This window comes from Protopterus annectens, chromosome 9.part0 (genome assembly GCF_019279795.1).
Source record: "Protopterus annectens isolate FY-2018-M chromosome 9.part0, PAN1.0, whole genome shotgun sequence".
Lineage (NCBI taxonomy): Eukaryota > Metazoa > Chordata > Ceratodontiformes > Protopteridae > Protopterus > Protopterus annectens.
In genome coordinates this window covers 1,918,295,643-1,918,323,506 of record NC_056743.1, presented here as the reverse complement: position 1 = coordinate 1,918,323,506, position 27,864 = coordinate 1,918,295,643, and the positions used below count along the sequence as shown (strand labels likewise).

At 41.0% G+C, this 27,864-nt stretch overlaps 1 protein-coding gene and 1 non-coding gene across 2 annotated transcripts in view; both read right to left on the bottom strand.

Moving 5' to 3' along the window:
- CACNA1A (calcium voltage-gated channel subunit alpha1 A) overlaps positions 1-27,864 on the bottom strand; it is a 3,713,953-nt gene that overhangs the window by 3,652,467 nt on the left and 33,622 nt on the right. The gene's annotated exons all lie outside the window — the stretch shown is intronic.
- TRNAY-GUA lies at positions 15,453-15,542 on the bottom strand. Its single transcript is given in 2 exon segments — positions 15,453-15,488; positions 15,506-15,542. It is a non-coding gene; the product is annotated as a tRNA-Tyr (tRNA).

The window sequence follows — 27,864 nt, the reverse complement described above, 5'->3', positions numbered from 1 at the left end:
AAGTTGCTGAGATCCAGTATGGGTCTCCAGTCCCCTGTTTTCTTTGGTACCAAAAAGAATTTGGAGTAGATTCCGGATCCTTGCTGGTCTGCTGGGACTGATTGGATAGCTCTTTTTGATAGCAGCTTTGAAATTTCTAATGCTGCTTGTTCCCTTAGACTGGGTGGAACGTCTGGAAGGGATCCTTTGGGTTGGGATGGGATGTGAATAAAGGGAATTTTGTAACCCTCGGATATGATCGACTGTACCCATTTGTCTTGAGTAAGGGAAAGCCAGGCTTTTGAGTACAGGGATAACCTTCCCCCGACTGCCTCCGAAGGTGGACAGCCGGGCAGCCCCTCAGGGATGCTGAAAGGGTTTATCAGAGAACGTTTCTCTGCTACCCTGGTTTTGTGGACCTCCTCTGCCTCTAGGGCGGCGTCTATTATTATTCCCCCCTCTGCCTCTAGAGGGGAATCGACCTTGTGTGTCAGATGAGACTCCCTGGGATTGTTTACGGAACCACATCTTTCCTCCCCTCTGACCTTTGGGATAGGGTCTAGAAGGGGTAGAAAAACGGACTCCTACGGCAGAGAGAGTCTTACCTTCCACCTCACACCTGGTCAATGTATCCTTCACCTGTGGACCAAACAAGGATGATCCATCAAAGGGAGAATTGGTGAAGGACGCCTTGAAAGGGTCCGCAAAGTTGCACAGCCGCATCCAGGCGTGACGTCGTAAGGCAACACCTGTGCCTGCAGCTCTACTCGCCCCATCCGCAGCATATGAGATAAGCCACACGGAGGAGTTAACGATGGAATTCAGGGTTGCCAACTGGGAGTTCATTCTGTCTTGGAACCCCTCAGCTGTAGGTTCCTTTATCACTTCACTCATATCCTTGAGTAAATCTCTCTGGAGACGAGTGAAGTGGCATAAGTAGTTCAGCGACCGCATTGAAAAGGTCGCTGATGAGAACATCCGCTTACCGTACCTGTCCATGGTCCTAGATTCCTTATTAGGAGGATGGACAGGAACCGAAGGATCGGCTAACTCCTTCTTAGTGGCCGCAGCCACCACCATGGCATCAACGGGGACACCTTTGGATAAAAAATCTTTATCTCTAGGGGCAGTAATAAACTTAGATGGCCTCCTCGGGGTGGGTTCCACTGAATCAGGAGCCGTCCAGGCCTTCCTTGCCACCACTTCCATAAGGGGGTCAAAGGGAGGGGACACCCAGGAGGTAGAAGGACGAGAGCCAAACGCCTCAAGATACACTGACTCATCCTCCGAAGGGTTAAGGGCTGGCCAGTTCCCCCTCTGTTTCAGGATCTCAAGGATGTCAGCAAAGGAGACATCCTCAGAGGGGGATCGAGGGGAACCTTCAGATTCCTCTAAGTCAGTGTCAGAGGTGATAGACTTAGGGGAGTCAATGTGCTTCCTCTTGCACTGCCTCTTCCTAGGGGGATCTCCTACCAGGTCAGGAGAGGCCTCGGAAGAGGAGGAAATTCCCAATGGGGAAACTTGAGGAGTTGGCTCTCTGCGGTCTAATGCAAGGGGGTGGGTAGAAATCACCGCAGGCACTGAAGATGGAGGGGCTGACGGAGCTGACTGTGGGGCAGACCCTGGTTCTAGCACGCTCCGCATGACCTCGAAGGCACCCCTATCAGGCAAGGCCGGAGGTCCCCGCTCCGAAGAGATAAGGACCCCCCCGGCACCGACAGGGACGGCTCCGAGGCCGATGTTGGAGCCGAACTCACCAGCGCCGAAGCCCCGAGAGGGAGAGTGGGGTCGGACAAGGGTCCGATGCCACTCGCCCCCTCGGAGCCGACGAGGGAAGCTCGGCGCCGAGATCCCTCCAAGGAGGAGATCGGAGCAGACGACGGAGCCAAAAGGGAAGGTATCAGATCCGACACACCGACAGTCATGGCTCCGACGAGCCCTGGCTCCGAACTCAAAGGAGTTGGAGGAGGAATACATTGGGGAACGGAAATAGCCACTGACTGCTGAGTTGGGCTATGTAGCATTTGGGCCAGTGCCTCGGACTTGAGAAGTCTACTCACTACCCTTTGCAAATCGTGGTCAGATAGCCTGGAAGACCGTGAGGAATGTGTTCTATGGCTCCGTTCAGAAAGAAGAGGGGATCCTGGTGCCGAGTGCACGGAGCCGATAGAGGGGGATCTAGATCTTTTCCTAGAAGGTTGCTCCGATAAGAGTATCGGAGCCAACGGAGTTTTATCAACCTCGGCTCCAGCCGGAGCCAAGGTAACAGTATGAGGCTTGGAAACATCGGCTCCGGCCGGAGCCGATGTCGAAGCAGACTTTACATTTCCAGAAGTCGACTCAGAAACTGGAGCCGACTGTTTGGAAGTTTTAGAAGGCTTCCCCGACACAGACTGAGTCGGGGGGCCTTCAGGCTTTAATAAGCCATGCAAGATTAATTTATTCTTGCGTTCCTGCAGGACTCTAGGGCTAAAACCATGGCAAACAGCACAAGAGTCCTGCAGGTGCAAAGGTCCCAGGCAATACACACAAGAAGTGTGACCGTCTGTCAGAGACATTTTCTGACAGCACGAGTCACACTTCTTGAAGCCTGAGACCTTAGATTCCTTAGACATAATAAAAGGTCCAAGAAAACACACACACACACACACACACACACACACACACACACACACACACACACACACACACACACACACACACACACACACACACACAGGCCTTAATTAAAAATAAATTACCAGTCACACAAGGGGACTAGAAGGGGCCTAAGGCCTAAAACTAAAGGGGAATAAAAGAAGGAATTAAGGGCAACAAAGTTGTCGAACCAGGAAAAAGGGAATTTAAAACTAAAGGTTTTAGTAAAAAAAGGGTACTAGGGGTCTAAGAATTGAAAAATTTAGAATTAAATTCTTCACTAACCTGCCAGAGCCGGTAGAAAAGCACCTCGTCAGCTAAGCGGCAAACGAGATCTGAGTAGTTACCACCTAGCACTGTGGGATATAGGGGAGCCTCGAGCCGGTGGAATTAGCTCTCAAGCTTTAGTATTGGCCGAGTCGGAGCCGAGGATCGGCTCCGAACCCATCCAGCAAGAATGAAGGCGAGATAGACAACTTAACATCACTTGTTTCATTATGGATAAAATTAACTTTAGGTCAGATAATGCCTGTGTGTTTGTGTAGCTATCTATTCGGGACAACTGTTCCAATTAGGAGGGTTAATTTTCATTGTTTAAAATAGGTGTTTTGGGGTTGTGTTCTTTTTTTTTTTGAGGGTTTTCATTAAAACAGGTCTTGTAAAATGTGACATAGGCTCAGATGGACAGGACAAGAAAAAATATATAAAAGATCAGCCTGCCAAACATTAGTGGGTGCAGGCATCGCATAAGCTGGAAACAGACATTTAAAAATATGTCATATATAATAGGTGGGGATGAGCATTGAGAAATTGTTTTTACAACTTGAAAGCTGTGCTTGTTAATAAATTACTGTTTATATAAGACAGCTGGATTCCACACTTCTTTGTTGTGGATTTTACATTTTTTGCTTTTCTGGAATCCGTTCAAGTTGTTGTTGTTTGATATAGAATATGTGGGAATAATAACATCTTATGAATGTGAATAGTCTCACAGGTATTGAGAAAAAGGAAACAGCATTGAATTATATCATTAAATGCAGAGTGCAAATAGCCATGCTACAGGAGACACATTTGGGAAGAACCAAGCATGGGACTTTTTATTAAAGAAGGAATTTCAGACTTCTAAAATGGCAGCACACTGATAAACAGCATAACTTCAGCTCTACTAGTGTGAAAATTAAAATTGAGAAAAGGAGTGCCACTGAAATTTTTTTTCATAAAATTCAGTTACTGGAGAGTAAATAAACTGTCTGGATGCCAGCAAAGAAAAAGTTTTGAAAACTTGGAAGAAAATAAACCAGAAAAGGTGAAGAGAAAACACTGTATGGAAAGAATTTTGCAGCTGTTCAGCAAAAAAGCAGTTCAAGAGATGGCTTCCAGTAATTTAGAGGAACAATATATCAAATGTCCTCACAGAAGATTAAAATAAATGAACCACTGAAGGAATTTATCAATTCAAAAACCAAAAGGCTGGAAAAATAGAAGAATCTTTAACCAGTCATTCAGATGATCTGATAAAACTGCAAAAATCAGAGGCTGACATGAAGAAAAAGCCATCTGAAAATGAGATTTTTCAAGAAGAACTGTTAAAAAATAGTAGAATTAAAAGAAAGCACACAGAGAATATCTAAGATTTTCTGCTGTACCAGAGAAACAAACTGGAAGGAACAAATTATATTAATTTTGTGAAAGCAGAAATAAGTAACTGGACCGGCATTCCACAACAGAAATTGTTAACTGAAAGGGCACATTGCGTGTATGCTCCAAACCAGGCCATGATAAAGCAGCCAAGACCTATATTAGGAAAGATGTAATCATGCTAATCATACTAGCAGAAAGAGTTTATCCTAATAAAACTGTGGCAGAAGGGATAAATATTAAAAGTTGGAGACAGCAGAGTACTTTTAGAAAATGAAAATTCATGGTACACCAGGCAGAAGAGAAGCAAATTTACTCCAGTTGTCTTCAAAATGTTTTTTTTTCCTGGAGGATCTGAGTCATGTTTGACAAATAACAGGCTAAGTAAGAAATAAAAAAAGTTTATCCAACAAAAAGTGAGTCAGCAAGCAGGAGGGACTCTGCTACTCATTCTTCTGATGATAAGTTTCATAGAGAGACTTTGCCGGTGAACCCATTTCCAATGTTCTAAAGGAAAATGCTTGAGAGACTGAAAAAAGAACAAGAGTTGACTGAAGAATCAGCAGTATATTGGACTTGAACCAGAGGCAGGTCTTGGGAGGTGGAGATGAACAAGAAGAAGACCAGCAACTCTGAAATTACTGAATAAATGGAAGCCTATAAAGCATCTAATCACATTTGTGAAATATGGTTTTGCAAGAAAAAAATAGCTGAAAAACACTGGACATTTGTTGACTTTGTTAAACTTGTGGGTGGACTGCCAAGCATATACCCCATTTTATATCCTTAATGTTTAGAAAGATATGAGAGAGGAAACTAACTGTAAGTAAAACAATTTTTGTTTTTATTAGTATTTGTATAAAACATATCATGATAATAACTGCATGTTATACACAGTAAACCAGTTTTGTGTAGTGTGTAGTCAGGGATATTTTAAATGTAGGGGGAGTCTTTTCATAGGATCATAGGATGTTACTAGGCTAATAGCCCTGAGGCCCTTAAAAGCCTAGCCAAAAATTTAGCCCATGTTCCAACAAGTCAGCACCCTATGCCACTGTCCAGCAGGGACACAGGTAGAATCCCACGGGTGTATTTTCTGTTCCCCATCCAGTTATCCAGGTTGCGCTTAAAAAGGTTTAATGGGGTACTCTGCTTTATGTGGAGAGGGAGTCTATTCCACAAAAGGGGGAGTCTCTGGGACAAAAATCTGTCCCACCAATGAGTCCTATTTATGTCAAAGACCAGGTTGAGGTCACATGTGCGGGTTACTCGAGTGGAGCTTGACTTGCAGATATGCAGTAGTCCCATCAGGGCAGAGTCTGAGATTGCTTCGTATGCCATACAGAGATCATCTCTGAGGAGTCTGTAGGAGAATGACTAGAGGGACAGGGCTTTTAGCCTATCTGTGTAGGGTAGGTGTTTGAGGCCCTCAATTCTCCAGGTGAGGAATCTCTGCGGTCTCTCCAGCTACTGCATGTGCTTTATGAGGTACATACTGAAAGGGGCATTGTACTCAGTAATGGGTCTTATAAGGGAAGAATACAGGGATGTTATGACCACTTTGTCCCTGGATGAGATACCATTACTAATGAGGTGGACCATGTAGAAAGCTTTCTGTACAACAGAGGCAATATGGTGGTCAAAAGTCAGACTGTTATCAACCTGGGTGCCCAGGCCCTCACGACTGATTGAGTGCTTAGTACCTTATTATCAATGTGATAATTTGTCGGGATGTCACTCTCCCCAAAAGGGTTGATGATGCATTTTTTGGCCTTCAGTCTGAGGCCATGTTTCTGGCACCAGTCATTTGGTTGAGACCCTCTTGGAGGATGTCCACATCAGTAGGGGAATTGATGACACCACCCAGCTAGCAGTCATCTGCAAACTTGGTCACCCATAGCCCACTAGATTTGGCCTGCACCTCCGAGAAGTATATCCCAAATAGCAGAGGCTCCAAGACCGATCCCTGGAGTACACTACTTGTTACGGGTCTACTACATGAGGTGGCTTCCCCTATTTTGACTAAGTGGATTCTATCAGTGAGCCAGTTTGCTACCCATCTAGTAACATATGGAATGATGCCTAGTTGAGAGAGTTTATCTATTATACCTGAGTGGGGAATAGTATCAAAGGCTTTGGCCAGGTCAAGATAGGTGGTGTGCACCATCTTCCCCTCATCTATGGCCTTGGTGACTGTCTCAAAGTTGACCAAATTTAACAGGCATGACCTCCCCTTGACAAAACCAAACTGCGTGAGATCAAGTGTCTGGAGGTTGCCAATGTTCTTGTTAATGAAGTCCATGATAATCCATTCCATGGCCTTGCAGATCAGGCTAGTTAGGCTGATGGGTCTATAATTTCCTGGATCCATGGACACTCCACCTTTGTGCAAAGGGATGACAGTAGCTGTCCTCCACTTGTCTGGGACGAAGCCGGTATTCAGGCTTTGGTTGAACAGGGTGCCTAATGGTGCTGCAAGTTCCTGCCTGAGTTCATGTAGGATGCAGCCTGGGATGTTATCGGGTCCCACGGAGGCTGTATTTTTTGCCTTTGAGAGGGCAGTGATGACTTGCTCCCTAGAGATAACAGGAATGGGGCAGGTACTGGGGATGTCCTGTTATACTGATGGGTGGGGACAGAGGAGTGAAATTTTCACTGAACCTGTCTGCCAGCACGTTGGCTATACAGCTTTTGTGTATGTGGTGTCCTTGACCACCAGTTCTGAGCAGATCTGGGTGCTTTCCTTGAGATTGTGGACATATGTGAAGAAGGCCTTATAATTGTCTTTAGTAGATGTGGCCAGTTTGGACTCAAAATTTGCTTTGGAGGATTTCACTAGTGCTCTTATTTGCTTGTTCAGGCTAAGGGGAGATCGCTTACAATTAGGCACCTGCTCCTTCTTGGACCTGGACAGCAATTTTTTCCTTTTATTATAGAGTTTATTTATTGTAGATTTCCACCAGACAGGTTTATTCTTTCTTGAGGAGGATGATTTCATCCTGTCTGGTATTCCTGATTCCATACAGCTATATAAATGCTCATACAGTACTTTGGTGTAGGTTTGGACATATGTGCCAGTTCCAATGGAGGAGGAGGGGTTGTGAAGCTGTTTATATCTTCACTCAGAAGGTTGTAATCAGCTTTGGAGAAGTTTTTTTGCTTGACCCTAGCTGGGGGGGGGGGGATCAGGGGAGATGGTGACTTCAAAAGTGACTGCTTTGTGGTCAAATCTTACCAGGGATGATGACACTGTAGGGATGTGGCAGTGGTTACTCATGTTGGTTAATACCAAGTCCAAGATATTTTCACCTCTTGTGGGGATGTCAACCAACTGGTCCAAGGCATTTGCACTGACAAAATCAAGGAATCTCTGTGCATTTGTGTTTTGGCATGAGTATGTCTTCCAATGTATGGTTGGATAGTTAAAGTCACCCAGCATCAGGTTAAAGGTTTGAATCTTGATAGATTTTAAGAGGTCCAGATAGGTGGAATGGGCATCTTGAGTCAGAGTTTGAGGCCTATAGCTAGCTATGATTTGAATAGGGGTCTTGTCAATTGTTAACTGCACCTTGAGTTTTTCCTGTGCATCACACTGTTTGACCAGCCCAGAGGAGTGTGTGTCTTTTATATGTATTGCAACTCCACCTCCTTTTGTTCTGCTGCCCACAGTCTGAGGTCTGAAAGAATGACAGGATGAGTAACTTGGTATGGCTAGGGTGCTCTCCGCATCTTTGAACCAGGTTTCTGTGACTGCACAAATGTCAGCTTCTCCCATGGTTAAGAATGCTTGCAATGAGTGCAGTTTCATGTTTAGACTCCTAGTCTAGTTTTCAGTAACTGTTGTATGGGTTAAGGATATTAAAATAAACTAGTACTTTGTAGTTGCAAGAAATGTAGGTTTTACATTATAACAAGAGAAAAAAGGCTGGACAAGTCTAATGTTTATATGCTGTAATCTTGGGCTGCTGGGGTAGGGGTGGGGGTATAAATGTACATTGATTATATTATATCTATAATTAGGATATTTTCTGTTTTTATTTTACAAGGGTGAATGCCTAGATTGCTACCTTTGGCTTAAGTGGTAAAAAAGAAGTTATGTACTTACCATAACATAACACGTGCGTTGTCCATCTCGCCTTCATTCTTCACTGTTTGAGTTTGGAATCAATCCTCGGTTCTGACTCGGCCGTACACAAAAGCTCCAGGTCTTCCACTGGCTTATAGCTGTATCTCTATCCCATCATGCCCTAGAAAAGTTCCCCAGATCTTGTTTGCTGATAAAACAATATGTAAGAAAAAACTTATCCCAAATTTATACAGCAAAGAAGGTCGGAGAACATATTTCCCAATCATGGCCACTCTGTCCTCCAAGAGCCAAAGGCTGAGGGAAGGAGGGTGGGATGTAAGAATGAAGGCGAGATGGACAACACACATCGAACGTTATGGTGAGTACATAACTTTTTTATGTGATGTTGTCCTATCTCGCCTTCATTCTTCACTGGTTGGGACAGCATCCCTAGCACAGTATTTCTTGGGTGGCTCACGGGAGAATATTCTTCAGAACAGTGGACCCAAAAGAGGCCCTATTCCTGGAGGCCAAATCCACTCTTTACTGAGTGTTAAAGGTATGTTGCCCATGTTGGAGCAGCACAAATGGTATCAATTGGTAGTCTAGCCCAAAAGGCAGACGAGGCTGCTAAGGCTCTCATAGAATGACCCTTGTCTTTAAAGGGATCTTTGTTGTGAAATTTGTATGTAAAGGTAATGCAATCTAATAGCCATTTTGAAAGTGTGACCTCTGGTATAGGAGCACCTTTTTTAGATTCTGAAAATGAAACAAATAATTGGTTAGATTTTCTGAAGTCCTTTGTCCTGTGTAAGTTGAAACGTAATTGTCTATGTACGTCCAGTTGGTGTAGCGAATATTCTACCTTATTGCCATAGTTAGGAAAAAACATTGGTAGTTCTATGGACTGATTAAATTAGACTCTGAGCATACTTTTGGTAGGAAGAACGGCTTTGTTTGAAGGGAAACTCTGTCTTTGTGGAAAAGCATGTAGGGGGGCTTTATAGATAATGCTTGTAGCTCTGAAACTCTTCTAGCAGAAGTGATGGCAATCAAAATAATTGTTTTCCATATGAAGAACTTTAGAGCACAGGATGATGCAGGTTCAAAGGGTGGAAGAATCAAACAGGATAAAACAAAGTTTAGGTCACATGGTGGTAAAGGAGTCTTAATAAAACACTGCCCTTCAGAAAAGCTTGCATATTCTGTGAGACATCAGACTCAGGCCCTAAACACTTACATGAAAATTACATATCAGTGCTAAATGGACTTGAATAATAAGTCGCAGCTGCGCCTTCATTAAAAAGCTTCATTAAAAATTTAAGAATGGAACCTATGGTTGCAGAAAAGGGATCAATGTGGTTACTTAATGCCCAGGAATAAAATTTTGGGTCTCATTCATGTTGTCGAACTTTTACAAGTTCGAATGTCATATGGTTGAAACCATATGTTTGAACTTGTAAAACTTTGAATGTTACAATGGAGATCGCTGTAAGGAAAGCTTTCCCATTCCTGCAATGTAGTGCGATCTCGGAGTTGGTATATTTAAGTAGCAGGGGGTGTGGGTGGTGCAGGAGGGCTTGCCCCCCTGCTAACAACCTTCAGGTAAGTTTTTTTGTGTTTTCTTTTTTTTTTTTATTACATTGCCGAATTTTTAAAGTTCAAACATATGGTGTCGACCATATGGTGTTCGAACTTTTAAAAGTTCGACAATGTGATATAGACCTGAAAATCTTTTCCATTTACTCAAGTATAATTTCCTCGTTGAAGCCTTATGAGATGAGATCAAGATATGTTTCACAGATGAAGAAAGGTTAGGGAGCCTGGCTATATTTGGAATCAGAGCAGGCATGCTGTCAATTTGAGGGTTTGAAGAGAGGGATGGAGCATCCCTGATGCATGAGTCAGAAGGTCCGGAGCTGGTTCCAGAACCCATGGCTCCTCCTGGCGATGAGGCCAAAGTAAGGGGAACCAGATTTGATGATTCCAATATGGGGTGACAAGAATCAAACTGCTTCCCAATGAGCTGGCTTTCTGAAGAACTTTGGGTATCAAGGGAAAGGGAGGGAAGGTGTAGAGGAGACCTGAGGGCCAATCATGTACAAGTGAATCAATTGGTGACTCTCCCGGAGGGGATTAGGGAAAAATAGCTGCTGCATTTGGCATTCATGGACATGGCAAAAAGGTCTCAGCAAGGCTGGCCCCATTTGCGGAAAATCTCAGCTACTTCTTGTGTTAGGGACCACTCATGAGGCATCAGAATCGCTCTGTTGAATTTGTCTGCTATCACGTTGGATTTCCCCGGGATGTGCGTTGCTATCAGAAAGCATTGGGAGGAGATCGCCCACTGCCATACTCTCAGGACCTCTTGATAAAGGGGGTAGGACCTGCTTCCTGCTTGTTTGTTTACCTACCAAACAACTGACATGTTGTCCATCTGTACTGCAATAGTTCCTAGCGGAAGAGAATCCTGAAGTGCCTGCAATGACAACAGCACCGCTCTAATTTCTAGGACGTTGATGTGCAAATGGGCCTCGTGATCCTGCCAAGTGCTTTGGACTGTACTTCCCAGAAAATGCCCCCCCCCCCCCAAATCTGGGAAGCATCCGTGGTTACTGTGGCTAATGGCTGTGGAAGAACAAAGGGTCGACCTAATGTCACATGAGTAGAGTGAAGCCACTAGCGAAGGTCTTTCTTACAGGACTCCATTATCAGAATTTGGTGGGACATGGGTAGTGGTAATTCCTGCAATGACCACTGAGTGAACAATAGTCACTGCAGAATCCTCATATGCTAATGAAACTAATTTTACTGCTGCTGCCATGGTTCCCAAGACTTTCAGGACTGTCCTTGCCTGTACTCTTTTCCTGGAAAGAAGGTTTAAGATCTGATGTCACAGTACTTGAACTCTTCCTGGAGGAAGTTTTGCCATCATTTTTACTGTGTCTAACTCTGCTCCTATAAAAAAACAATACACTGAGATGGCAACAAGGCAGATTTTTCATAATTTATCGTGATTCCTAGATGACAGTTGAGAAGCAATGTGGTTTCTTTTGCTTTTAGTAGTAGATGCTTTGTGGTGGTGGTGGTCAGGAGCCAGTCGTCCAGATATAGAAACACTTGGAATCCTAAACATCTCAAGTGAGCCATGACTACTGCCATATACTTGGTGAACACTCTGGGGGCTGTAGTTAGACCAAAGGAAAGAGTCTGAAATTGGTAGGGACTGGCTCCTAGCCGAAAGCACAGGTGACTCCTGGATGGCCTATCAATGTTTATGTGGTAGTATGCATCATGGAGGTCTATAGAGCACATCCAATTGTCTTTTCCCAGAAAAGGGAATATCAACTGCAGTGTTACCATCCAGAACTTTGTTTTTCTTACTGATTTGTTTAATCCAATGAGATCCAGTATGGGTCTCCAGTCCCCTGTTCTTGTGGCACTAAAAAGAACCTTGAGTAAGTTCCGGATTCTATTTGGTTTGCGGGGAATGTTTGAATGACTCTTTTTTTCTAGCAACTGTTGAATTTCTAGAGTTGCCTGTTCCCTTTGACTGGGTGGAACATCTGGGCTGTTCTTTATATTTGGGATAGGAAAAGAAAATGGTACAGAGTAACTTCCACATACAGTACTTTGTACCCACTTGTCTTTTGTTATTTCCAGTCAGGCTTCTGGATACAAAGATAAGTGACCCACGACTGCCTCCAAAGAAGGACAGATGGGCCTCCCTTCAGGAGCACTGAAATGGCCTACCACGGAATTAATCCCTGTTGCCCTGATTCTGCGGACCCCCTCTGCCTCATGGATGGCATCTCCCATTACTACTTCCCCTCTGCCCCTGGGGGAAGAATCACCACGTTTGTCTTGAAAAGCTCTCTGGGATTTTCGGAACCATATTTTTCCTCCCTTTTGATCTTTTGGATAAGGTCTAGAAGGTAGAGAAAAATGGACTCCTATGGCAGAGAAAGTTTTTCCTTTTTTGCTCACACCTGGTTAGTGTGTCCTTGACTTTCAGCCTGAACAAGGACGAGCTATCGAAGGGGGCATTTGTAAGGACGAGCCATCGAAGGGGGCATTTATTTAGGAAAATTTAAAGGGCTCCGCAAAGTCACACAAGCGCATCTAGGAATGTCTCCTCAGGGAAATTCCTGAACCCACTGCTCTACTCACTTCATCTGCTGCATAAGAAATGAGCCTCATAGAGGAGTTAACAACAGAGTTTAAGGTGGAGAGCTGAGAGGAAACTTCGTCTGATATCCCTGCAGCTACTGTACCTTGGAGAGTATCTCCTAGCTCCTTTAGATCTCTTTGTAGCCTAGTAAAGTGCGTGAGATAATTAAGCAATCTGAGTGCAAAAGTCAGTGAAGAGAACATGTCCTTCCCATATCTGTCCATCATACAAGACTCCTTGTTTGGCGGATGTACAGATGAGGATGTCTCAGAAAGTTCCTTTTTTGGTGCCTGCTGCCACCAACATAGCATCTACTGGAATGCCCTTAGTAAGGAAACCTTTATCTGAAGGTAATGAGATAAACTTGTTTGGCATCCGAGGAACAGGTTCCATTGCATCTGGAGACTCCTACGCTTTTCAACTAACTAATTCCATGAGCTCATCGAAAGTCAAGGCACCCAACTGGTGGAATGTTGAGACCCAAAGGCTTTCAGGAATACAGACTCCTCCTCAGAAATGTTGATGGACTTCCAGCCACCTCTCTGCTTAAGGATTTCCAGGATGTCTGCAAAGGAGACATACTCAGAGCATGATTGTGGGGACCCTTCTGACTTATCGAGGTCTATATCAGAGGTGACTGACTCCTCTGGGGAGTCTAAATGCTTCCTCTTGCAAAGTCTCTTACGAGAGACCTCTTCAGAAGGGTATTCTGAAGAGGTTTCAGAAGAGGAGGGTTCACCTGATGGGGCATCCTGAGGCCTAGGGTGTCTGCGTGTCTGTGGATGGTGTGGTACTGAGACAGACGCCAGTGCTTTTGGGGAAAGAATGTCAGGACCTAAGAGTGGAGCTGACTGTGGAGATAGCACTCTCTTCATCACCTCGAAAGCCCCCCTCCCCTGATCCAATGATACCTCCAGCTCCGAACAGCCAGAAAGGATCCCTGGGACCAAGGGGGTTGGCTCTGAAGCCAATGTAGGAGCCAAGCTCACCTGCGTCGAAGCCCTGAGAGGCAAGTTCATATCCACAAATGTCTGATCCGACTCCCTTCCCCGGACCCAACCGGAGAGCGCTGGCTCCTAGACTCCTCGACTTGTGACAGAACCAAGGATGCCAGAGCAGATGTCGGACCCAAAGAACCTGGAGTAGGTCTTGGTGCCAAAGGTTCCACTACGATAGGTTCCAGACATTCCGGCTCCAAGGTCCTAGGTCAGCTTGGAGGAGAAATCGATGTCGAATGGAGGTTCTGGTCGGCGCCAATTCCCTCTGGGTTGGAGCTGATAGAAATTTGGCCAGCACCAGTGTCCTTAAAAGTCTGTGCACCACCTGAGCTACGTCATCATCAGAAAGACTCCTGGAGGACCGAGAGGAGGGGGCAGGAGATCTGACCAGTTGCAGAAGAGGTGACCTTAAAGTACGGGAGACTAGTACCAATTCCAGGGATCGGCTCCATAATTCAAATTCTATCGGCCCTGATACTGAAGGAGCCAATGATGAAGATTTTTCAGGCCCAACAATTTTCAGGTCCGGAGAAGTAACTTTTGTCAGCTTTGTTGCTGGCTCCGATTGGCCAGAAGAAGGAGATGATCTTTTCCCTGATTTGTCAGACTTGAATTAAGGAGACTTGGTCAATTTAGAAGTGCCCTGACCTTCTTCTAATGCTTCAGCAAAGGGGGACTTCAGTAAACCTCTCACAATAAGCTTGTTCTTCCTTTCAAGAAGCACTCTAGAACTAAAAGAGTGGCAAATGGAACAGGTTTCTTGCAGATGCAAAGCTCCAAGACAATATACACAAATAGTGTGTCCATCTGTGATGGACATTTTCAGGTTACACTTCACATGCTTTTTAAACCCAGAGGGTTTGGTTTCTTTATGTTCCTTAGACTTAATTAGTCTACTAACAAACAACAAGTATAAGAAAAAGTGTACAAACTACTCAACAGTCTAATAGATAAACCCAAGCTATGACTATACTATATACAAAAACTTTTTTTTTAAAACAATAGCAACAAGAAGACAAAAAAACTTAGCAACTACAGAAAAGGGGAAAGGGGTGGCAATTCCCTAACTAAAACGAAGCTGCCTAGTCAAAAAGGGAGGGGGGGGGAGAGGATTGCCCTATAACTTAAACAGGCAACGGCAGACCTCTAACTCAAACGAGCTACTGGTTTTGGTTAGGAACAAGTAACAGGAACAATAAGGTTCTTTACAACACTCTCTAAATTAAACGAGTGTGTAAAAGGCAAGCTAAAGGATAGAAAGAAAGCTCTCTAACTAAAAATGGGCTTAAAACAGTAAATTTAAGCCAGGATAGGGAGTAACACAGGCCTAGCAAAGAAAAAACAACGGCCAGAAAAGTAAAGCAGAAGAGCAAACTCTCTAAACTAACTAGATTATTACCAAAATGGTAATCGTTAAGTCTTTAAACAGCAAAAATGCCGAATATATCAATAGTAAGAAGAAAAATTTTCCAACTTAGCCAGAGCCAAAATGGAAGCATCCGATCTGTTTAGTAGCAAACGAGATCTGGGGAGCTTTCCTAGGGCATGATGAGACAGGGATACAGCCACAAGCCAGTTGAAGACCTCGAGCTTTTTTATAAGGCCGAGTCGAACCCACTAGTGAAGAATGAAGGCGAGATAGGACAAGATCACATCAGGTGTTTTGTAAGCATATAGGCTTAAAAAATAAGACAATAATGATGAAAGCCATGAAAATGCTAAATTTCTTACAACTGCATAGATATTAGCTTGTTTGTCTTCCACTGGCAAATGTTCAGTGGAGTCAAGATGTCTGCAGCTGTGTATTCTTTTCATAGGTTCATAGATTAGTACTAAGCTAACTGCCCTTGCAAGCCATTTTAAGCCTAGCCAATTATCCCTTGTGAGACTCGAACCCCGCACCTTGTGTTTGTAAGGCAAACACCTTAACCATTAGGCCACCCTCCCAACCCAAAAATTAATCTCCTTCGGACCGTAATCGAACCAGTGACCTAAGGATTTCTATAGCACCATCATCTACAGTCCTCCGCTCTACCAACTGAGCTACCGAAGGAGTGATTTCTGAGTGAAATTTGCAAAGACTCATTGCTGAGTACATTTCCATGGAGACAAGCTATCTGTAGGTGCAAGCAGTTAATCCTGAGAATTCTGAGTATTCTTTGCTGAGAGAAATACAAATGTTAAACATACAATGGCAAACAGTTCAGTGAAAAAATTAAGTTTGAAATTATGAGAAGTGAGTAAGAGGTAATAACATCCTCAAGCAACTTAATACTTTAATGCAGTTAATAGAACAATTTAGCACAATTTAGTTTTATTTAAAAGATAGCCAGTGCACTTTTTCTTGGGAATAAGGGAAAAAAGACAAAAAAATGGTAGATTTGTGGTAGTAAGGGGTTATTTGCAAGGGAGGAGGTTTACAATGAAATGTATTTATATTACACCCAAAACTGCTATTATGGAGCTTAAGAAATTTTGGGGAGAAATAATCAGCTTTTAGTAGGGAATATTATTTATAGGTATGGACTAGAATTTGATTTACAATAGTGAGGATGTATCAGGGGAACCTAGAAGGGATAATGTAACAAAAGAGGGTAGACTTTTGAAGAAATTTATGAAAATATTTGGTATGCAGGATGTGAATTCAGTAGTAGTAGGATCTCAGACAGAATATACGTATTATTCCCCAAGGTACAATAACTGGACTAGTCTAGACAGAAATTATAGTTCTCTGAAACATGTACATTTATTTAAAGCTTTGGCACACATCCAATAACAATTTCTGATTATACACCAGTAATAACTAAGATAAAAATGAGGGGTAATGAAATAAAGCTGAGACACACTTCCCTTCCCCACCTATTGGTTAAAAAAGAGGAATTTTAGGAATGGGTACTGGAAATTATTTGGGAGTTATTAGGGAAGATAGAAAGTTCTTTATAAGTTATACTTAGTGAGTGGGATAAAATGAAAATGGAGTTTAAAAAATCAGAAATAAAATGAAAAGATATATGGTAAGCAGTAACAAGAATTATTTGGAGGGGCTGCCAAAGGTTATAGTATTGCAGAATACAGGGAATCTCACAGAACAAGAAAAGGCCTAACTGCAGAGTGCTAAAGAGAAAATAAAGGAGTACCTGGATAATATGCATGAGTTTAAAAATATTGCTATTAACAATAACCCTACAGCACAACAACTTTTAGCACAATGACTTTGGCAGCAGAAAGTAGAAAGGGCTGTTGCAAACTTAGGAAGCCAATAACAAAAAAGATAATCACAGCTCCTGTACTGTTATTAGAGATATTATGGAAATTTTATGAACATTTTTATGAAGCAGAGAAATGTAGAAATCAAGAAAAAGCACAAATGAAAATGCTTATGGAAGACTTAAATACACCAAGGTAGATGGGATTCAACAATTAACAGTTAAGATAGGAGGATATGAGATAAATACATTGGCATATAACTAATCTGCAAGAAAGTTTCCAAGAATAGATACTATTCTGGTGGACATATGGAAGCTAGGAGGGAAGAAAGCGATAAAGATTTGGAAAGTTTAGTTTAACAGTATTTTAAAAGGAGGGGATGCACCAACATCTTGGAAAAAAGCTGTGGTGGCTATAATACCTTAAGAAGGTAAAGACCTATCAGATCAAGCAACATACATGCCCATTTCAATTTTAAACCACAGAATGGTAAAGATGTTGCCAAAATGGGCAGATATGGATAGATATGGATCAATGCAGCTCTGTGGAGGGGAGGCAAATGTTTGACAACATTAAAATAACAATAATAATCCAAAAGGAAGCAGAATGTAAAAAAAAAGACTAATGTTCCTGTTGGCGAGTCTTGATGCACAGGGAGCATTCAACAGATTAAGCTGGAATTTTTTGAGTAAGGCAGTTGAAGTATTTGCATTCCCTGATACAATAATAAAGTTAATTAATTAGGAGGATATATGGGGAATCTGAGGCAAAAATCAAAGTGGGAGGACTTCTCTCTGGCAAGTTGTGTCTGAACAGATGAACTAGGCAGGGACATCCTCTTTCTCCTTTATTATTTGCTTTATACTTAGAACCGTTGGCAAAGAAAATAAAGGACTCAGAAAATCGAGGATATAATTGATATGGTAATCAAGAAAAGATGGTCTTGTTTGTAGACTATATTATTTTGTACCTGTACATACCTTAGTAAGGAATATAAAATATTGTATGATAACTATAGGATTTGTTTCTTCAGGGTATAACATTAATCATAGGATCATAGGAAGTTATTAGGCTACTGGTCCTGAAGCCCTTATAAGCCTAGCCAAGAGTTAACCCCATGTTTAGACAAGTCAGCACCCAAAGCCTAATGAAGATAAAATAAAGGTTATAGCTGTAAACATGTACCCACATATGAATAAATTCAGCAATACCCATATTAAAGCGGACAGGATAAAATGAAGTATTTAGGAGTATGGGTGGGTTTTGTTATGGCAGCTAAGGATATCTGGGAAGAGACTAAACAAAAGATAATACAAAAACTGAGAAATTGGAAGCTCTTGTCTATGGATATCAAGATACAAGCAGTAAAATATTTTAGTCCCTTTACTTTAATATATATATCAGGGATTTTCTTATCAACCAGAGGAGAAGTTGTGGATACTAATTAAGAGTTGAATGATTTTTATCTGACAGGGGAAGAGTTAAGTGGGAGAAGTTGATCCTTCCAATAGAACAAGGGGGTTTACGATTACTTAAGTTGAAGGGATATTTTAGAGCTACTCAGTTAAGGCTCTTAAGTATAACACAAGCAGAAAGCTAGAGTTCAAGTGGAAAGGGATGATGATGAAACAGAGAGGGAATTCAACAAATAAGGAGAGACTGGGATTTTGGATGCAGATCCTTAGACAGAATACTAATAGCCATGCAGAATATTATATTCATAAAGGTGCAGGAAGTATTCTAAGAACTAAGCTACCACTGCTTACTTCCAGGATGTTGGTGCTTCTCCTTCTCTTAAAATGTTGTTAAACAAAACCTTCCAGATCTTTATCAGTTTTTTCCTCCTAGCTTCCAAACTTCTACATGAATACCATGTATTCCTGGGGACTTTCCTGTAGATTGGTTATACACCACAATTTTTATCTCATCTCCTCCTATCCTAACCGTTAGTAATTGAGCATCATCTACCTCTAATCTTTGACATATTTAATTCTTCCATAAACATTTCCATTTCTATCTTTTCTTGATTTCCACATTTCTCTGATTTATACAGACTTGCATAGAATTTCCAAAACATTTCTAATACATCTACAAGATCTCTTGTTGCCTTCCTTGTTATAGGCTCCCTAATCTTGGTGACAGCCCTTTCTACTTTCTGTTCCTGGAGTCGTTGTTCAACAAGCTGGTGGGGTGGAGTTGCCATCCTCTACTCTGACAACCCTAATCTCTCACCTACCACCATCCCTATTCCTGACTTCCACCCAGCTGAACTAATTATCCTAAACTGCCACCTAAACTCACATAAGAAATTTGCCATTGCCTCCATATATATCCCCCCAGGAAACAATATTCCAACCCTAGAACATATCCTATCCTGGTTTTCCTACAATATACCCTATGAAACCCTCATCCTTGCTGATGTCAACAACTGACTGGTCTAAACTTACAACACACTCTCCACAAATTAGTAGCATCTTACATGGATTCCAACAACTGGTAACATCCCCCACCCGCATGCACAAACCTCTTCTTCCTACTCTACTATCGACTTGATCCTCACTAACACCCCTAACCTCTATCACAGCCCATGTACCTTACCAGACTCCTTAAGTGATCATCTTCCCACCTCCATCCAAAGACACTCTGCCCAACTACCCACATTACACATCTTCCCACCTCCATCCAAAGACCCAAATCACACTCTTACAGAGACTGTCATAAACTCTGTAATTTTAATGCCAACTTATTTAACTCCATACTGTCTAGCACTGACTGGTCCTTCCTCTGGCACCTCCCTCTCAGTGAAGCTGTAGTAAATTTTATCCACATTTTCCTAGATACCCTCAACTCCCTCACCCCCTCCAGGAGAATTTGAATCAAAGCTAATTATGCTCCCTGGCTGTTTAAGAAAACCCGATATCTTATGCACAGAAGAGATAGTGCTTGGAAAGATTGGGTTAAGACCAATGCATCATCCCTGTTCCCAAACTACAAAGAACTCCAGAACCTTGTCAAAAAAACAAATCAACAATGATAAAAAATCCTACTACAACTCCCCCCAAATCAACTGCAAATCCAACCCATGTAAATTCTGGACCACCCTTAAAATTCTCCAGCCAGGTTGCCCTTCCACTCCCTCCTCCTTCCCAAATAACACTCCTCTAGAAACTGCTACCCTTCTTAATAATCACTTCAGTGATACTGCCCCAAAACTTACACACACTAACCACAACACAAACACCCCTCCCATCCCTTCCAGTCCACTTAACAAAAACCTCTTCACCTTTCAACCTGTTCCTACTGCCTACATCAAATCACTTCTGCTTAAGCTCAAACCCTGCTCTCCCTCCTCAGATAATCTCCAGGCTATCTTCCTCAAACTAGCTGCTGAATCCATAGCCTATCCTGTACCCCTGCTAATCAATAGATCCATTCAAGAAGCTACAGTCCCTGACATTTGGAAACCTTTCTTCACCATCCCTCTGCATAAAGGGGGAATTCTACTGACCCATCTAACTACAGACACATACCCATAATTTCCCCTCTCTCTAAAATACTTGAAAAATGCATTTATACTCAGCTGCTAAACTTTCTCCTTCAGGAAAATCTTCTAACATCCACTCAACATGGCTTTCGGCCAAATCACAGCACAGCTACTGTCCTCCTATCATTTACTCACACAGTAGCCGAGGCCAGAGATAACAAAACTTGCTAACCTCAATCTATCTGCTCTCTCCCTTGGCTGGTTCAATAGTTACCTCTCTAGTAGGCAACAATCTGTCAGATGGCTCTCTTCCAGCTCCCCCTCATTTCCCATCACATCTGGTGTACCCCAAGGTTCCATCTTGGGTCCCCTACCCTTTAACATTTTCACAAATGATCTTCACACATCTTGCAAACAAGCCTCCCTAATTCAATTTGCAGACGATTCTACTCTCATCTCCATTTCCGACATCTCTGAACTCCATGCTCATACTCAAGACATCTTTCCATCCATTGAAAAGTGGCTGTCTGATAGTCAGCTCATCTTAAACCCCACAAAAAAAAACTTAACTCCTGCCTTTTCTCCCTCATTCTCTCTCTCTCATCATAAATCCACCTTTGTCATCACAACCTCCAATAAAACCATCATACAACCTGAACCCAACACTAAGGTCCTAGGTACCATCACTGACAATGAACAAAAATTTAACTTACATATCATAAAATTTAACTTACATATCCTCCAACGCTAGACTTTACCTGGCTGGGGCTCTCCTCCTCCCCTCCCTTCTCTATGCCGCCCCAGTCCTAACTAACATACCGACCACAACCTTGTCCAAACTCCAACAAACATACCACAAAATAGCTAGATCTGTCACCATCTCTCCTTACAGCTCTCAGCAGTGCCTTGGACTCAACTCTCTCCAATGGCTGGAATTCCTCCAACAACTCCTTCTATCAGAATTTTAAATAACACACACACTCTATTATACAAACCACCTACCTGCCCTGCTCCTTGGTATTCTCTTACACCCCTACTTGTACACTCCGCACCTCCAACCAGCAACTCCTAGATATTTACCAACCACTGAAAAATGTTGGTAAACTACTATACAAATGCACTGTAGCCCAAGCTTGGAATAAACTCCTAACTCACTTAAGATCCATTACCCACCCTAAACACTTCAAAAAGGAACTTAAACTTCCCCTACTTAACACCAAGTCTTGCCCCTGTCAGGAACGTACATAATCCACTTTATATATTTTTGTTTTTCTTTTCACTCCTACTACTGAAACATCCTACTCTACCACCTCTTAGTTTTCTCACTTTACACATAGACTTTACTAAAAGAATACACCCTTAAGCTTTACTTCTATACCACATGTATATATGCAGATTCATTTCAGAAGCTTGAAATACTGAAATCTCGAATTTCAGTATCTCGAGTCTAAGAAGCTGAATCCACATAACAACAAAAACCGAAAACCGAAAATTTCAAAACCTTGAATACCGGAGGTTTTCAATTTCACAGTACTACTACTACTACACACACACACCATTCTCCACACAAACACACACAATCTGTCTACTACATGAAAGCACCCCCCCACACCCCCCACACTTAAATATTCTCACTCTGAGATCACACTACATACAAACACACACAAAACACCACCACACAAGCTACATTCTCCTCGCACACACACATCACAGCAACAAAACACACTGACGCATACCACAGTCCCAACCCAAACCCCTTAACACACACACACACACACACACACACACACACACACACACACACACACACACACACACATACACACTTACCTGAATACATGACCAAAGCAGAAGGTCAGAAGTGCGAAATTCAAAACCTCATGCATTCAAGGTTTCAAATTTTGTGCTTCTGAACTTTTGCCATTCTGTGGATTCGGCTTCTTGGGTTCGAGATACTGAAATTCGAGATTTCAGTATTTTGAGCTTTTTAAGGGAACCCATATATGCATATACTGTTTGCCTATCTCTAATTACCCTATTAGAAATACATCTTAGAAATACATCTGTTGAATCCTATTTTTCTCTTTTGAAAGCTCAACTGCTGTATATATTTTTCACAGAAAAAAAATTTATTTTTTTATTATCATGTGTATGTACCATACTTCTGTATATTTGTAGTTTATGTATTGTAATTCTCTTTATTGGAGTGTGAAGTTTATGTACTGTAAATATCTGTATCTGGAGCTTTTCTCCTCGGGTCTCCACTGAAAATGGGCTTCTGGCCCAGCTGGAATAACCTGTTCAACAAATGTCAAATAAAATAAAATAAAGATTTTGTGCTCTAGTGTTATTATCAAAAAACAGTTGCTTAACAGCAGCCTTTCTAAACTTGTGTATATTATTGATGCAATCCTTTATTTTCTGCTTAGCATTCTGCAGTTGATCCTCTTCTTGTTCTGTAAGATTCTCCCTGTTCTGCAATTCTTTTAACATCTGTTAGATCCTCTAAATAATTCTTGTTATTTCTTAACCACAGCTCCTTTTCTTTTATTTCTACCCTATTTTTAAACCCACCTTAATTTTATCCCACTCTCCAGCTATATTTTCAGAAGTAAGTTCGTTCTTGTCGAATAGCTACTAAATAGTCTCCACCACCCATTCCTTAAATTCCTCTCTTGTCAACAGATAGGTAGGAAAGCACTAGTGTCTCGTTTGTATTTCATTACCCTGTGTTTTTATTTTAGTTACAGTGGATATAAAAAGTTTACACACCCCTGTTAAAATGCCAGGTTTTTGTGATATAAAAAATGAGTCCACAATAAATCATTTCAAAACTTTTCCCACCTTTAATGTGATCTATAACCTCTACAATTCAATTGAAAATCAAACAATACTATTAGGGGAAAAATATAAAAAAACACAAAAATGTACAATAAACTGGTTGCATAAGTGTGCACACTCTTAAACTAATACTTTGTTGAAGCACCTTTTGATTTAATTACAGCATTCAGTCTTCTTGGGTACACACCTGCCATCAATTGAAGAGACTCTGATTAACCCCAAATAAAGTTCAGCTGTCCTAGCAGGATTCTCCTGACATTTACTCAGTTGCCTGCTACAGCAAAGAGCTTACAAAGCATCGAAGGGATCTCATTGTTGAAAGGTATCAGTCAGGAGAAGGGTACAAAAACATTTCCACAGCATTGGATATACCATGGAACACAGTGAAGACAGTCATCAAAAAGTGGAGAAAATATGAGACAACAGTGACGTTGCAAAGAACTGGATGTCCCTCCAAAACTGTTGAAAAGACAAGACGAAACTGGCCAGGGAGGCTGCAAAGAGACCTAAACCAACACTGAAGGAGCTGCAGGAATTTCTGGCAAGTACTGGTTGTGTACTACATGTGACAACAATCTCCCATATTCTCCATATGTCTGGGCTATGGGTTAGGGTTGCAAGACGGATGCCTTTTCTTACACAGAAAAACATCCAGGCCCAGCTAAAATTTGCAAAACAATACAGCAAGTCTCCCAAAAGCATGTGAGAAAATGTGTTATGGTCTGATGAGACCAAGGTTGAACTTTTTGGCCACAATTCCAAAAGGTATGTTTGGTGCAAAAACAACACTTGGCATCACCAAACGAACAACATCCCCACAGTGAAGCATGATGGTGGCAGTATCATGCTTTGGGGTTGCTTTTCTTCAGCTAGAACTAGGGCTTTAGTCAAGGTGGAGGGAATTATGAATCATTCCAATAGCAGTCACTTTTGGCCCAAAACTTTCAGGTGCCTGCTAGAAAGCTGAAGATGAAGAGGAATTTCACCTTTCAACATGACAATGACCCCAAGCATACATCCAAATCAACAAAATAATTTCTTCACAGGAGAAAATTAAAGTTTTGGAATGGCCCAGCCACAGCCCACGCCTAAAATCAATAGAAAAACTGTGGGGTGACCTGAACAGGGCTGTGCACAAGAGATGCCCTCGCAATCTGATAGATTTGGAGCACTTTTGCAATGAAGAGTGAGCAAATATTGCCAAGTCAAGATATGCCATGCTGATAGACTCCTACCCAAGAAGACTAAATGCTGTAATCAAATCAAAAGATGCTTCAACAAACCAATAGTTTAAGGGTATGCACACTTATGCAACCAGCTTATTGTACATTTTTTATTGTTATATTTTTTCCCCTAACAGATTTGTTTGTTTTTCAATTGAATTGTACAGGTTATAGGTCACATTAAAGGTTGGAAAAGCTTTTAAATGATTTATTGTGATCTCATTTTTTTATATCACAAAAACCTGGCATTTTAACAGGGGTGTGTAAACTTTTTATATCCATTGTATTATTGGCGCATGATCTGAAATAGTTAGTGGGTGTGTATCAAGACATTCAATTAAATGCACATGCTCCTGTGAAACGGAAATTCTGTCTAGCCTATTCCAGTTTTTGTACTTTGGGGAATAATGTGCAAATTCACTCCAAACTCCTATTACTGAATTCATATCTTCCATGTCAAATATTTTCATAAATTTCTTCAAAAATCTACCCTCCTTTGTCATACCATCCCTTCTAGGTCCCCCAGAAATATATTCACTGCTGCAAATCAAATTCCAGTCCCCACCTATAAGTAATATTCCTTGCTGAAAGCTGATTATTTCTCTCAGAATTTTCTTAAGCTCCATTATAGCAGTTTTAGGTGGAATATAAATACATGCCAGTGTAATCCTCCTCCCTTGCCAGTAGCCCCTTAGCACTACAAATCTGCCATTATTATCTTTTTATCATCTTCTATCACTATTGGTGCTCCTCTTGCAGTCAATATAAGTACTCCTTTTTTTCTTTGTCCCAGATATTTTGCTGAATAACAATCCTAAAAACCTTTCTTTATCAAATTCACATGTTCAGTTCTTTCCAAGTGTGCCTTCTGTAGCATACGTATTTGTACTCTTCATTTTTAATATAGTTCACTATTATTTCTTTTTTGTATTTATTTGTGAGACCAATGGCATTTAAAGACATTACAGAAAGCATCATTGTATTAAAAGTTATTATTCCCACCTTTTATGTATAACACCTTTTTTGTTAAATGTCTACTTCCAGCATTTGTGTTACATGCACACATTGTTTGGCAGGTTGAACTTTTATTTCTTTTTTGTATTTATTTGTGAGACCAATGGCATTTAAAGACATTACAGAAAGCATCATTGTATTAAAAGTTATTATTCCCACCTTTTATGTATAACACCTTTTTTGTTAAATGTCTAGTTCCAGCTTTTGTGTTACATGCACACATTGTTTGGCAGGTTGAACTTTTATATTGTTGTTTCTTGTCATATCCATTTGAGCCTATGTCACGTCTTACAAAACGTTTTGTTTTATTGAAAGCCCGCAAACTTAAATGTTAGTTCTTGAGCCTCATCTACCTCTAACTTTGGCATATTTTAAGTCCTCCATAAACATTTTCATTTCTGTTTTATCTTGATTTCCCCACTTCTCTACTTCCATATATTTTCCAAAATATCTATAATACCTCTACAGGATCACTGGTTATTTTTCTTGCTATAGGCTCCCTAAGCTTGGCAACACCACCTTCTATTTTCTGTTGCCTATGCCACAGTGATAAAGGGTTTTGTACAGTGGAGTTATTATCAATGCTTAACAGCAGTTTTTCTAAACTTATGCATATTATTCAGGTACTCCCTTATTTTCTCTTCAGTACTCTGCAACTGCACCTCTTCTTTTCTGTGAGATCCCCCTTATTTTGCAATACGTTAACTGTTGTCAGCCAGTCTAAATAATTCTTATTAATTTTTAACCACATCTCTTATTTCTACCCTATTTTTAAACTCCACTTTCATTTTATTCCACTCATTAGTTTTAATTTCTGGAGTACTTTCTATATTCCCTAATAACTATTGTATAATTTCCACTAGCCACTACTTAAATTCCTCTCTTTTTAACAGGTAGGTGGGGAAGTGCCAGTGTTTCATCTTTACTACATTACCCTGCATTTATATCTTAGTTTTTATTGGTGCAGGATCTGAAACAGTTATTGGATGTATATCAAAGTTCTCAATTAAATGCAACTGCTCCTGAAAAACATAACTTTTGTCAAGTCTAGCAAAGTTATTTCACCTTGGGGAATAACATGTAAATTACCCCAGAGGTCCTACTACTGAATTCACATCTTTCATACAAAATATTTCATAAATTTCTTTAGAAATCTACCATCTTTTGTTATATCCTTAACATCTTTAGCTAGGGCATTTTTCTCATTTCCTATCCTAATATCATACAGATGTCTAAGAATTCTATCCTTAAGTCTTTTGTTGGTCTTACTAACATAAAAATTGCAACAGAACTGGCAGATAGCTAAATATACAACTTATTGTGTACAACGATCAGCATATTTTTTGGGCTTAAAAGTATAATTCAGACATAGGTGTTTAAAAATCTGTTCCTTGAAGATAACAGGACATGCTTGACAAGTTCGACAAGCATAAGTTCCTATCCTAACCGAATGAGGCCTCCGTATACTAAAAGGGACAGGGCGATTATCACCACGAAGTTGTCTTTTTAGATTCAAACAATTTTTATACAAGAAAAAAGGTTTATGCCCTATTATATTTACTGATTTCTCATCAGTTGTCAAAGTCTCCAATTCTTCTTTATAATATCACAAACTGGGCCCACATCATTCCTATATCTGATGCCAAACTTAGTTATGATGTGATTTTACATTGCCTCCCCTTGTTAGCAAGTCTGTCATGGGAGAAATATGGTAGACAAAATTTCTTCCTATCATCATAGAGTTATTCTCTATTTTTGTTTAACATATCTCTCTTGTAACCCCTATGTGAAAAATGCTCAGTCATTCTATTAATGGTACTTCTAAACTCATTATCCTGTGTACATAGTCTTGACGCTCTCATAAACTGACCTCTCACAACATTAGAGTAAACATGTCTTGGATGCATACTATCATAGGTCAATAGATTATTCTTCCAACAATTCTTACGATGTAATGAAGTCTTTACCATCCGATTTGAATCTAGGGTAAGATGCACATCCAGGAAGTCTATTTCATTTCCTGAGCTAGACATGGTAAATTTTAAAAAATCTGTGGTACTGTGAGGAAGATACCCAGCTCTTCGGAAGTACCCGCCAAAACAAGAAAGATATCAACAAAACTACGACAGAATTTTATATACTTATATATTAATACCCAAAACATTGTTTTCCTCCCATGCACTCATTACCAAATTGGCATAGGAATTCGCACAGGGAGTTCCCATGGCTACCCCCCATTTCTGCAGGTATAGTGAATCCTTGTACATAAATACATTGTTGTTCAAAACAAGATCTAACAAACAACAAATAGTATTAATGGTGGCACTAGTAAATTCACTTTTGTGAGTTAACACATTCCTTATAGTATCCATGCCATAATCGTTCGGAATAGATGTAAACAAATTCTTAACATCTAGTGATACAAGCAAACATCCCTTAATATCACCTATTTATAAGCTCCGTGGTGCATGTAATAAGTATGTAGCACTATACTATACATAACTAGATAAGTAGGAGTCCTAATCTCGCCACTGGCAATTGTGTGTGTTTGTAGGTTAAAGCATTATGATTCCTTTTGGATTGGGAGGGTGGTATAATGGTTAAGG